The sequence below is a fragment of the Carettochelys insculpta genome, chromosome 1 (genome assembly GCF_033958435.1).
Source record: "Carettochelys insculpta isolate YL-2023 chromosome 1, ASM3395843v1, whole genome shotgun sequence".
Taxonomy (NCBI): domain Eukaryota; kingdom Metazoa; phylum Chordata; order Testudines; family Carettochelyidae; genus Carettochelys; species Carettochelys insculpta.
Genome location: NC_134137.1, coordinates 77,564,890 through 77,579,024, shown reverse-complemented (window position 1 = coordinate 77,579,024; position 14,135 = coordinate 77,564,890).

Here is a 14,135-nt window from a genome sequence, read left to right as displayed (position 1 = left end):
GAGGTAGGTGTGTTATTCTGTAGTTTCACAAATTGTAAGCAGTTCCTAAAAGACTAACACATTTATTAGGCAATAAACTTTTGTGGGTAAGAGTCACTTCTTCAGATTATTGGAGTAGACGACTTGGCTACAGCTAAACTAGCGAGCTTTGCTGACAAAACCCAGGTTTTGTCGACAAAACTGGTGGAACCTCCACACACAAAATATACTTGGTCAACAGTTTGTCAGCAAACTCAGCACTTTGGTGCAGCATTCTGTCTCTCAGCCATGAGGCATCACACTTCTGTCTACATATTTTTGTTGTCAAAAAGAGGATGTTCTGAGGGGCCTTCTCTTGACAGACATGGCATCCAGAATAATTGGTAGCCCTGTCTGCTGGGCTTCCGGGTGCCTGTTTTGTTGAGACAGCATCCAGACAGCCTGGCCAGTTTGTCAACAGAGCCAAGTGCTGTTCCTATTGGCTTTGATGTGTGGTCATACTTTGTCAGCAGAAGTTTGTGAGTCCTTCAAATGCAACCTGATGACTTTTTTTTATTCTCGTCTGACAGTGACTTCTGTCAAGAGATTGCTGTCATTAACCATAGCCTTAGAATCCATGGTTTATATAATGGGGTGGGTGGCAGAAGGGAAAATTGATCTAGGACCAGTAGATGACCACTAGCTGAAACAAATTAATTTAAGTAGGAAGAGTGGCATTCCTGTAAATATCACAGATGGAGAAATTGACCCGGTAATTAATAAGATAACTTAGATCTCTGTTAAGGCCTAATTTAAATATGTCAGATTTTCAAGTTAATACCAATTCAGATGTCATCCTCTGCAATCTTCCAGTAAAATTCTTTTACAGAAGAATAGCTACTTTTAAATTCATTATTGAATATCCAGAGAGGTTAAACTGTTCCCTTATTGGTTTATGTGTGTTCCTTTTCCTGGTGTCAGATTTATATCCATTCATCCTTTGGTGAAGAAACTGTCTAGTTTTCCAATGTACATGGGGCATTTGCTGGCATGTGATGGAGTATATCACATTAGTGGATGTGCCGATATATGAGCCCCTGAAGGTGTGACTAATGTAATTTGGTCCAGGGATGGTGTTGCTAGTATTGACAGAGTTGACAGCAGGATTTGTTGCAGGAATAGGTTCTTGGGTTAGTGTGTCTGTGGTATGGTATGTGGCTGCTACTGAGAATTTTTTGGGGTTGGTCAGCTGTCTGTAGGAGAGGACAGGCCTGTCACCAAGGCCTGTGAAAGTGAGGGACCATGTTCCAGAGCAGGTTGTAGGTTGTCAATGATGTGCTTGAGGAGTTTAAGCTCAGGGCCACAGGTGATGATAGGTGGTATTCTGTTACTTTCCTTGTTGGGCCTATCATGAAGTGAGTTACTTCTGGGCACTCATCCAGCTCTGTCAATCTGTTTATTTACTTTCCTAGATGTTTAATTAAGTTTTATTAATGTTTGATAAAGATCTTGAAAGGTTTTGTTTCTATTGGTAAGATTGGAACAGATATGGTTATATCTTAGGGCTTGGTTTGTAGACCACGCATCATGTGAATTGTATTGGATTGAAGCTGGAGGCATGTAGGTAAAAATATCAGTCAGAAAGTTTCCAGTATAGGGTGGTATTAATGTGATCTTTGTTGATTTTTACTTGTAGTAGTGTCCAAGAAAAGGATAGCCCAGGATGAGATTGATGGAGTGGAACCTATTGATACACCTGTAGAATACTTCAAGGGTCTGCTTACCATGGATACATATAATGAAGATATCATCAGTGAATCATAAGTAGAGGAGAGGTACTAAGGGAGTAGAAGTTGAGGAAATGTTCTTAGTCAGCCATAACAAGATTGTCATATAGTGGACCCATCAGGATGCTCACAGACATGCCTCTGAACTGAGGGCATAAATTCTCCCCAAATCAGAAATGGGTGTGGGTGAAGACAATGTCACATAGCTCAGCTACCAGATGTGCCATAGCATCATCAGAGATGGCGTTCCTGACCGTTTCTCGTCCATCCTCATTTGGAATATTGGTGTAAAGATCTTCTACATCAATGGTGATGAGGATGGTGTTTTCAAGAGGATTACAGATGGTGTGAGGTTTCCTGAGAAAGTTATTATTGTCTCAGAGATAGCCAGTAGTGTTCATAGCATAGGGTTTCAGAAAAGAGTCAATGCAGAAGAATAATCCTACTGTAAGGGTGCTAATACCTGAAATGATAGATCATCCAGGGTGTCTAGGTTTATGGATCTTGCATAGCAGATAGACAAGGCTGGTGACCTGTCTGTGTGGATTTTTTCCTGGGCTGAAGCAGAGAGTTTCTTGAGCAGATGGTGTAGTTTCTTATCGTGTCAATATAATCATGTCATTTGACAATTATTTTGGTGATTTATTTAAAAATAGCTGTCTGCAATATGTCTGGAACAGTACAGAAAAAAAACAGGAAACTTTTTTTCACAAATAGATTCCTTACGTGACATATTAGCACCTCTCTATGGCTCCAAAGAGGTGATGAAATTACTAATACATGCATATATATCAACCATGGGAGTTTTCGGAGTACATCCACACAGAGTACATCTGTAACTAACTCATGCCAGATGAGTTTGGCTGGCAGGGCACAGGCTGCATGACTGTTTCACTGCAGTGCAGGCTTCTGGGCTCAGACTACAGATGGGGTTCTTGAATCATCCCATCCGGCTGCTCCGATACCCCAGGCTCCAAAAATTAAACTAAAAAAGGAAAGAAAAAGAGTAAAGAGACAGGCTCACAGGCACACCTATCTCCAGAACAGCTATGGAGCAAGCAGCTTCAGCATCAGCACAGCAGAATTCAACTGTAAAGGGGATTAGTGTGGGGTGGTGCAGGTGTGGCTGGCTTGGTGGAGGTTTCTAGAGGCTTTCTCATCATCCAGATAGAGAATGCACATGAGTGCCATACCCTTTTAGTGACTCTGAAGGATCCAGCCACTGAGATCCTTTGAACCCCTTCAGTATTCTTTCTGTCACTATCCAGACAACCCTAAGGATTAGTCCTGGTGGAACATAGTTCTGAGAGACAAGAGTAAGATGCTTCATTCCTGCTTACACCATGCAAAACAAGTTCAAGATGTGGTCCAACTGCCTTGAATAAGGTTTATGGGGTTCAGGACAGACTTTTGATAGCGCTGGGTACTACAGTGAATTTTAGTAGAAGAGGATGTTGGAACCCAGCTCTGTTGACCATGGAGAGGCTTTTGCACCAGATTGGTAAAACTGAGCACAGAAGCAGCAACTGGCAGTGGATAACAAATGAATCCACCATAATTTGCATAGAATGGTTGCAGCCTTATTTTAGCCAACAGACTAGAAGGAAGCAGAGGAAGTCCACTTGATAACTCTGTACCCTGGTTCCAGGTTGCAAGTAGAAGTATTTATTCACACAAACCTTCTTGCATATCACCTGAATGAAGCCTAAAACATTGGCTTCTATGGTTGAAAATGAAATTCATCCAGTACGAATCTACATATTTAACTGAACAGCTACAATATAGTCACAGTCATTTTAATAATTTTTTTTTACAGATAGGGAAAGAAAAAAGAAATTTTTGCTGATCCGTACTTGCTTTTTTCTTTTATTTTTCAGACACTCAAGTTCTGTGTGTAACAAAAAGAATCAGAAATCCACTGGGTGCTCTTGACAACATTTCCTCTCTAAATAAATATGGGTTTTCAGTACCTCAGGTAGCATGTGAGCCATTGCTGAGCAGATATTGCCTGCAGTGTCTCTGCACTACTAGTATTTAAGTCATTACTTTTTAAAGTGCTTCTAGTCCCCTGAGTAAGAAAAACTTTACTGCTCATACAAGAAATATTATTATATTTGTTTCTTCTGAATGGAATCCTGCACAAGTAACATTGTTCCTATTTATTTTTCAAATGTTGCCATTTTTTCAAGCACAAAAGTGCTAATCTCAGCATAGCAGTATATCCTACCCTATTTCCTACTATAGGAAATCATAGAAACGTGGGACTAAAAAAGTTGTCTACTCAAGCCCCTATGAAGAGGCAGAACTAATCACATAGTCACAGAATGTTGGGACTGGATGGGACCTTGAGAGGTCATCTAGTCCAGTCCCCTGCACTCTTAGCAGGACTAGACCATACTTGCCAGGTGTTCGTTTAACCTGCTTTAAAAAATCTCCAATGGTGGAGATTCCACAACCCCTGTTGGCAATATATTCTGTTGGTTAACCAACCTAGCAAGAATATTTTCCTAATATCTAACCTAAAACTCCCATGCTTCAATTTAAGCCCATTGCTTCTTGTCCTGTCCTCAGATATTAAGAACATATTTTCTTCATCCTCCTTTTAACACATTTTTATGTACTTGAATATACCTAGAGAATTCCTGACAGATGTTTCATTCTAACCTGTTCTTCAACTTATCCAATGATAAGGATCTTGTGGATCTATTCTTGTACTTCGAAAGTTTCCCGCCCCTCACCACACCCCTACTAACTAGCCATTATCTCCTGTACTGCAAATTAAGCTCTTTAATGCTTGTCATAACTTTGGAGGACATGCACAATTGATCACTGTCCTCATATTCTCCATTTTGCCCCAAGTTCAGTACTTTACACCTGCTTGAGTGAATTTCATCTTGTTGATTTCAGACCAATTCTCCCGTTTATCAAGGCCATTTTGAATTCTAATTGTGTCTTCCAAAGCACTAACAACTCCTCCCAGCTTGATGTTATTGATAAATCTTATAAGCTTACTCCTTTCCTTTAGCCCATATTGAGTAGAACTGCAACCACACTACGCATAGTGCCACTTCCCCATCAGCACGATTTGTTCTGTCCTTCCAAAGCAGTTTGTACATTGGTATGACTGCATCCCATTGATAGTCCTCATTTCACCAAATTTTAGTGTTGCCTGTTATATCAAAAGCCTCCTTTCATATGAGGTACTCTAGTTCACCCACCTTATTATTTAGACTTCTAGCATTTGTGCATAAGCATTTTAAAATGTCATCACTATTTAGCTATCTGCCATTTTTTGAAGAGTTTGAATGGCACTCTTTTTCATAAACAACAAGTTGCATCTGACAAAGTGGGTCTTTGCCCAGGAAAGCTTATGCTCCAAAATATCTGTTAGTCTAGAAGGACCCACAAGACTTCTTGTTGTTTTTGAAGATACAGACTAACACGACTATCTCTCTGATACTCTTTTTCATTTGACTGTTCTTCATTTGATCTTACTCAGATTTTATCACTTCCATTCTGCCCTCCTAAAAAAGAACATGGAGAATCTCTATTTATAGACCTTTCCCTAAGAGCTGTCTCTGATCCATGTGCTCCTCTGCAGAAGTTGGCTTTTATTCAGCCTCTAGATTGAAAATTGTTCTACAACATTTTTTAATGTTAAGATCAAGCACTTTGTTTCTGTTTCAGTTTAGGAGAAGACCGTCCTTCCTATATAGGTTCCCCTTCCCCAAAAGTTTCCTCATTTCCTAATAAATTTAACCTCCTCCTCCCTGCGCCATCATCTTATCCACACATTGCGACTGCTGTTTTGCCTGTCTACCTTGACCCACAGACTTCAACTCATCTTCTTCTTTTTTCCTTCTTAACGATGTATAATGAAACACATCTGCCCTTTGCACCCTATTTAATCTCTATGTCAATATTCCCATCATGAAGTTAATCCCATTTAGTCTCTTTGTTATCAACTAAGTCATAATTTAGCTAAGTAATTATGCTTTCAGTTCTTCCTGTTTTTCCCCATGCTCTTGCATTTGTTTGTAGAGATTTAAGCTGCTGAATAGATTACCCCATTTGCCTCTGGCTTCATCTGTGACCATACAATAATTTTCCATTCCCCACAACATCTGGTGGTCATGGAAGTCAACTTTATTTTATAGCTATCTGTAAAGTTTTGTCACCAAGTTTCTGTGATGCCTATCTGAATCTTATTCAAAGGTGCTGTCGTGGTTCCTGGTCATGTGAAGGCTGTATCTTCCATCTGTGCTCCTTTCTGAAACAACATCCAATGTGTAAGTTATGACAGACGTGTCAACATTGCGCTGTATTTTGGGAGTGCTTATTGAATTCATCTGAAAGAGTTTTGGAATGACTTGTACTATAAGTTCAAAATGTATGTATTTTGTGGTTTTGGGCATAATACTTCTAGTTTGGAGACTTTACCTGCATAAACATGGAGACAAGTCATGATTTAAAAGCATAGTAACAGAGAGGGAGCTGTGCTAGTCTATACACTATCAAAACAAAAAGCAGTCAAGTAGCACTTTAAAGACTAGCAAAATAGTACTTGACTGCTTTTTGTTTTGACTTAAAAGGATGATTTTAATCAACAGGATGTCATGTTTCATCTTCACCTTTTTCACAAACACAGAGCACACTGACACTTTCTTTCTTGAAAACAGCTCTATGTAGCTTGAGTACAGTGTTTTAATCACTCCACCAAAACACAGCAATGTCTCTACATCTGCATGATATGTAACAATTTTCTAATCTCTTCTCCAAAATGGTCCCTTCACTCAGAGGATCTCCTTTGTCAAGGTCTTCTAATCTTATGTTTCATTGTAGTTCTATTTGTGTTTTTTTTGGTTTGTCCCCCCCCCCATTATTCTCCCACAGGAGCATTCCATTCTGTGCCCTTTTATACGGCTTCTTTTTTAATGGACTGGTTGGTTTATTGACTCAACAGACACAATCTGGCCTGATAAAGAGGTGCACTTCCTTCCAATTAGGCCTTCTTATTCAGCACACTCTAGCTGTGTCTACACGTGCACGCTACTTCGAAGTAGCGGCACTAACTTCGAAATAGCGCCCATCGCGGCTACACGCGTCGGGCGCAATTTCGAAGTTAACTTCGACGTTAGGCGGCGAGACGTCGAAGTCGCTAACCCCATGAGGAGATAGGAATAGCGCCCTACTTCGACGTTCAACATCGAAGTAGGGACCGTGTAGACGATCCGCGTCCCGCAGCGTCGAAATTGTCGGCTCCTCCATGGTGGCCATCAGCTGGGGGGTTGAGAGACGCTCTCTCCAGCCCCTCAGCTCACTGGTGGCCACGTGGAGCGGCCCCTTAAAGGTCCCCTCCCCCGCCCTGACTCTGCAGGAACCTGAGGCAACGTGCAGGCTGCAGCCTGAACACGTGGGCAGCCTGCAGAGCCATCAGCCCACCACAGAGCGGCGATGGCGAGCCAGGAGCCCCCCCAGCGCCCCCAGGGGACCCCCCCCAAGGGGAGCCAGGGCAGCCAGCCCAGCCAGAGGGCCACCCAGTCTGGGAAGCGGCAGCGGGGCCCCTCCTGGATGGAGGCCGAGCTGTGGGACCTGCTGGGGCTCTGGAGCGAGGAGGAGGTGCTCCAGGTAATGGGGAGCAAGAGGCGGAATGCGGATGCGTTCGCTCGGCTGGCTGACGGCCTGGCTGCCTGGGGTCAACCTGCCCGCTCTCCGGACCATGTCCGGAGTAAGGTGAAGGAGCTGCGGCAGGGTTATGCCCGGGCCCGGGATGCGGCCAGCCGATCTGGGGCCGCCCCCGTCACTTGCCCCTTTTACAGGGAGCTCAGGGACATCCTGGGCTCCCGGCACACCTCCTCCCCTCCGGTCACCCTTGACACCTCGGCTGACGAGCCCCAGCAGGCCCTGCAGCCGGAGTCCGACCCGGAGGCAAGCCCCGCACCCCAGGGGCTCCCCCCGGAGGCCATCCCCGGGACATCGCGTCAGGAGGAGGAGGAGGAGGGGGGCTCCTCCTCCGCAGAATCCAGCCTGCAGATCCTCCTCCTGCCATCCCGGAGCAGCAGCAGAGCCTCCGACCCCCGGGGATCTCCAGACTGTGGGAGCGGACCCACAGGTAGGTACCCCTCTCTGGTGGACACCCCGGGGCTTGAGGGGTGGGGGTAACAGAGATGTGTCCAGGGCCCCCCACACGTTCACATTGCCATGGCCCCAAGGACACCAGGGCCATGGCCCTCACAGCACTGCAGCCATCAGCCCGTGCCCCCCCCACCCTGCATGACAGTGCCATGCCCCATCCCCGGGCCAGGGGGGAGCGGAATCTCGAGGGGCCCCCGGGCGGAGGGGGTGGGACACCCCACAGCAGCAGCATGTGATGGAGTGGGGGGAGTGCCAAAGGAAGACTCAGGCTACATATGAGCCACGAGAGCCGAGGAGCTCCCAGGGCCAAAGGAGGATCCTGGCGCTACAGCTGGCAGGTGACACCTCTGCCCTGAGCAAACAGGAGGGAGGAGCCGAGCTGGCTTGGAATTGGGGGCGAGGGCGGGGGCCACAGGTAGAGGCTAGGGGAAGGGAGAGCTGGTAGGCAGCCAGCCTGAGGAGGGGGAAAGCTGCATCCCAGAGGGGCCCCCCTTGGGGTCTTCTCCCCACGACGGGTTGGAAGGACTGTCTCTTCCAACAGGTGGTGCTGTCACTCCTGCCAGAAACTGGCCATCTGTGGCCTAAGAAAGCTCTCCTGCTCTCAGACCCTGCGGGGTGAAGTGAGAGTCGCTCCCACCAGGGGACGGGCTGCAGGGCAGGGGGACCCCTGAACCCCATCCATCACAGCAGCATCTCCCGGGGATGGGGATGCGGAACCTGCAGCACAGGGCGGGGGGGGGCAAAGGCCACGGCTCGGGGCCACACTAACGCCTGTCTCCATTCTTCTTTCCCCCCTCCTCTCCTGTGTCCTGCACCTGCACCTGCACCATCCGAAGGACCGGAAGAGAGCGCCGGCGAGGCCTCGGTTGTCCCGGAGAGCCCTCTGGGACCCTCGCTCCAGGGCAGCCCCTCGGCCGAGGAACGACCGGCCCCGCAGAGGGCAAGACGGCGGACCCCGCGCCTACTACCGGCAGTGGCAACGGACCCCCAGCTGCAGGCCATCCCCCGCCGGCAGCTGGAGGTGTCGGAGCAGCACCTCCAGCTGCAGGAGTGGGCGCTGGCCTGGCGCCAGGAGGCATGGGGGGCCTATATGCAGACATTCAACCGGCTGGTTGATTACCTGGCCCCCCATGCCGCGCCGGCCGAGCCATCGCCCGCCCTGCCCGCTCCTGCAGCCCCACCACCAGCTGCTCCAGCCGTCGCCGGGCCGTCCGCTGTCGCCCCACCACCCACCCGAGAGGGCCACAGCAACGAGGGACCCCTGGAGCCACCCGAGACTCGCCGGCACCGATACCTTCCGGTGCAGCCCGCTCCCACCCAGCCGCGGACCAGACTGCAGGCACGGCGGGGCTCCCAGCCGGGCACGCCCAGTGCTGGGCTCTAGGGGCGAGGGGCCCGGGATGTGGCCCCCCCCCTTGTTGTACATAGTTGGACTGTTTGTTTTTGGTGCCCCCGTTTGCCCCGTCCCCCCATGTAAATAGTTCTCCCCGTTCTCCTCCCTGCTTTTCTTTTTTGTTGATGGCGCACACTTCTTTGCTTTGTGGTTGTATTGTTTTATTTGTGCCCATCTTGCTTTTGTTGAACGTTTGTCCCTCCTTTTTGGTTTGTGTTTCACATATTTATTTATTTACATACAAAAAAAAAAGTTTCGTTAAGACAAAAAAAACGTTTACGTTCACCCACAAGTTCGTGCTGTCGTTTCTCCAGGACAAGTGGCGGGGGGGGGGGGGGTGCTCCATGGTGTGGGCGTTGGGGCAGGAGTGTGGGGGAGGAAGGGGCGGGCAGTAGGGGGCCTGGGCAGAGTTCACCCCGCGGCCTGTTGGTCGAAGTGGGCCCGCAGGGCCTCCCGGACCCGGGTCCCCTCTGGGTCCACCTGCCGACTGGGGGCAGCAGGTGGCTGCACTTGTGCCCTGCTGGCCTCCGCGGCCCAGCCCTGCAGAAAGGTCTCCCCCTTGCTCTCCACGAGGTTGTGCAGGGCGTAGCAGGCACCCACAATCTGGGGGATGTTGTTGGGGCTGGCATCCAGGCGGGTCAGCAGACATCGCCAACGTCCCTTGAGGCAGCCAAATGAGCACTCCACCACCTGGCGCGCACGGTTCAGGCGCTCGTTGAAGCGCTCCTGGCTAGCGGAGAGATGGCCCGTGTAGGGGTGCATGAGCCACGGCCGGAGGGGGTATGCCGCATCTGCGATGACGCAGAAGGGCATGGTGGTGTCCCCCAGAGGGATCTCCCGCTGGGGGATGTAGGTCCCCGCCTCCAGCAGACGGCACAGGCCCGAGTTCCGAAAAACCCGGGCGTCGTGGGTGCTGCCAGGCCAGCCCACGTAAATGTCCTGGAAACATCCCCGGCTGTCCACCAAGGCCTGCAGGACGACTGAATGGTAGCCCTTCCGATTGAGGTATCGTCCTCCACTGTGGTGCGGGGCGCAGATGGGGATGTGAGTCCCATCCAGAGCCCCGAAGCAGTTGGGGAAGCCCAGGGTGGCAAAGGCGGCGACAGTGGCATGTGCGTCCCCCAGCCTCACGAGCCTGTGCAGGAGCATGGCGTTGATGGCACGCACGACCTGCAGAGAAAGCACATAGGACAGCCCCAATAAGGGGTGAGCAGGGTGTGCATGGCCCTGCCCTGCCCTGGCCCCCCTGCCCTGCCCTGCCCTGCCCTGCTCTGCCCTGGCCCCCCTGCCCTGGCCTGGCCCCCCTGCCCTGCTCTGGCCCCCCTGCTCTGCCCTGGCCCCCCTGCCCTGCCCTGGCCCCCCTGCTCTGCCCTGGCCCCCCTGCCCTGCTCTTGCCCCCCTGCCCTGCTCTGGCCCCCGTGCCCTGCCCTGGCCTCCCCCTGTGGGTTCTCTTACCTCCATGAAGACAGCCCCGACGGTGGCCTTTCCGACACCAAACTGCTGGCCCACGGATCGGTAGCTGTCTGGAGTGGCCAGCTTCCAGACAGCGATGCCGACCCATTTCTCCACAGGGAGGGCATGCCACATGGCAGTGTCCCGGTGCCTGAGTGTGGGGGTGAGCCACTGGCAGAGCTCCAGGAATGTCTGGTGGGTCATCCTGAAGTTCCTGAGCCAGCAGTCGTCGTCCCACTCCCCAAGCACCAGCCGCTCCCACCAGTCGGTGCTGGTGGGGTAGCTCCACAGCCACCGGCGTGTGAGGCGGGGGGTGGAGCGGGGTGCTGCAGGGGTAGGGGTTGAGCCCTGCTGCCCTGGGGGCATCTCCTCCCCTGGGGCAAGAAGGTAGTCAGCTGCCTCCCACATGGCATGAGCCAGGGCAAGCCCTGCTCCTGCCGGGAGGGCTGGGTGGACCTCTGGCTGCTGCTGCTGCTGCTGCTGCTGCTGCTGCTCGGGGTCCATGACTGCGGCGCCCGGGGTCTGTGTGCCTATGGCTCCTCAGACCGTGTGCTGTGCAGGCTGAGTGTATGTGGGAGGGGCCCTTTAAGGGAGCGGCTAGCTGTTGCCCTGGAAGCGCTAGTCCGCCCGTTGACCCTGTGTGCAGCTGTGCCTGGCATCCCTATTTCGATGTGTGCTACTTTGACGTGTAGACGTTCCCTCGCTGCGCCTATTTTGATGTTGGGCTGAGCAACGTCGAAGTTGAACATCGACGTTGCTGGCCCTGGAGGACGTGTAGACGTTATTCATCGAAATAGCCTATTTCGATGTCGCAACATCGAAATAAGCTACTTCGATGTAGGCTTCACGTGTAGACGTAGCCTCTATCATAGCCAGTCAAGAGGGAGACTTTGGAGCAAACAATTTTACATGGATTTCCTAAGAGATTAAAAGGAAACATTAAGTCAAATTCTCATGTCTGAATGCAATCTCTCAAATTACTTCTTGAGGAAATAATGTTATCTGGCTGATTACCCAGTCTCATTTATAGAAAGACTCAAGATATATAAAGGATAACCTAATTATTGCACATGTTTTTATGGGTAAAATGGAACAGAACTTGTAGCCACAGAGGTGGGGGTAGCCTGTGTTAGTTTGAAGGACTGACCACCTACAAGGTTTCTTATTGGAATTTGTGGTGATCTCCTGTAAGTTACTAACATGCATGTAGGTTCTTTTAAGTATTTTAATAAGGTGTCTCTGTAGGACTTTGACTTTAAGAATAAAGGTGCTTTCTTAGAAACGATTGTGTTACAATTCATAATTGTGGGCAATTATGCTGTTTATGCCTCTGGGGCTGCGTCTACACGTGCACGCTACTTCGAAGTAGCGGCAGTAACTTCGAAATAGCGCCCGTCACGTCTACACGTGTTGGGCGCTATTTCGAAGTTGAAATCGACGTTAGGTGGCGAGACGTCGAAGTCGCTAACCCCATGAGCGGATGGGAATAGCGCCCTACTTCGACGTTCAACATCGAAGTAGGGACGTGTAGACGATCCGCGTCCTGCAACATCGAAATAGCGGGGTCCTCCATGGCGGCCATCAGCTGGGGGGTTGAGAGATACTCTCTCTCCAGCCCTTGCGGGGCTCTGTGGTCACCGTGGGCAGCAGCCCTTAGCCCAGGGCTTCTGGCTGCTGCTGCTGCAGCTGGGGGTCCGTGCTGCATATACAGGGTCTGCAACTAGTTGTTGGCTCTGTGTATCTTGCACTGTTTAATGAAAGTGTGTCTGGGAGGGGCCCTTTAAGGGAGCGGCTTGCTGTTGAGTCCGCCCCGTGACCCTGTCTGCAGCTGTGCCTGGCTCCCTTATTTCGATGTGTGCTACTTTGCCGTGTAGACGTTCCCTCGTTGTGCCTATTTCGATGTTGGGCTGAGCAACGTCGAAGTTGAACATCGACGTTGCCAGCCCTGGAGGACGTGTAGACGTTATTCATCGAAATAGCCTATTTCGATGTCGCAAAATCGAAATAAGCTATTTCGAAGTTGGGTGCACGTGTAGACGTAGCCTGGGATAAAGCAAAATAAAGGAGCTAGCTGATTAGCTGTCTTGGCTTGCAAAGGAACTCCAAATGTAAACATGGAAATGTGAAGGCTGGAAAAATTCTCTGCTGAGGAAAACAGGGATAGGTCTCAGCAAAAAAAGGTAACCACTGAGGATATGTTGCCTAGACTTAGTGTTCTTGTTGCATCATGAATGGGAAATACATTTGCAGTTGTCCTGAATTGTGACACAACAGAAAAAAATTCTGCCGCCAACACAATCTGCAAAGCTACATGTTCACCTACAAGATGCATGTGTCTCAGCTTGAGTCCTTACCCTCACCCAGAAGTTATCCTAAATAGAAGATTTCAGTAACTGGATGTAATTATTTTAAATATTATCCAGCACCAGTGAAAAATGTCACACAATTTTTACATTCTAACACTTCCTTTTTTCATATGGCTGTAATAGAAGAACAGTTCATTAATGAGTGTCAGGACTCTGTAATAAGTTAGAGTAAGAGGGAGGTGAAACTAGGGGCCATGTAAAGCTGTGACCCCAGTTATAAGTAATAGCTCTTTGGGTATAAATCAACTCAATAATAACTGATGTCTTTCTGGTATCATTAAGGGTTAGTGATTTAAAAAGCAAGAAGCAGGGAGCACACAGAGAAATAAACAAACAAGACTATAACAGATAATATTGTTCCAGTTTATTGTTTTGTTGTATGCAAACCAGGACAAATAACAAAATAATACTTTGCATGACACAGTGAGCTTACAATTAGAATTCAAGTTGTCACTAAATTTTGATTCACTGGGGCTACGTCTACACTAGCACCCTATGTCTAAGTAGCCTATTTCGAAGTAAGAACATTGAAATAGGCTACTTCAACACGTATCGTGTACACGTCCTCCAGGGCTGGTGTCGTCAACGTTCAACATCAAAGTAGCGACGGGGAACGTCGAAAGGAGCCACCCCAGAAGGAAATGTGTCCACAGACGCAAGCACCCTCTTTTGAAATAAGGGGCCAGGAAAACCAGCAGACTGGGTCACAGGCTGGACTAGCCCTTCCAGGGCAACAGCAAGCTTCTCCTTTAAAGGGCCCCTCCCAGACACACCCAGACTGCACAGCAAGAGGTCTGCAGAGCAGTAGCCACTCTCTTATAGACCAAGTCACAGCAGATGTGGACACCCAGCAGCAGCAGCAGCAGTAGAAAGAGGAGGCCCTCCAGGTAGTCATCCAGGGGGCAAGCACCTTGCTAGGTGCTTCCCAGGAGGCCACCCAGTGGTTCCTGCCAGAGGAGCCCTCCCCGGAGGCAGACGGGGACGCCCCTGACCACCGGACTCCCCTCTTCTTCCCCCACCGGCTGCTTCCCCACCTCTGGAGCT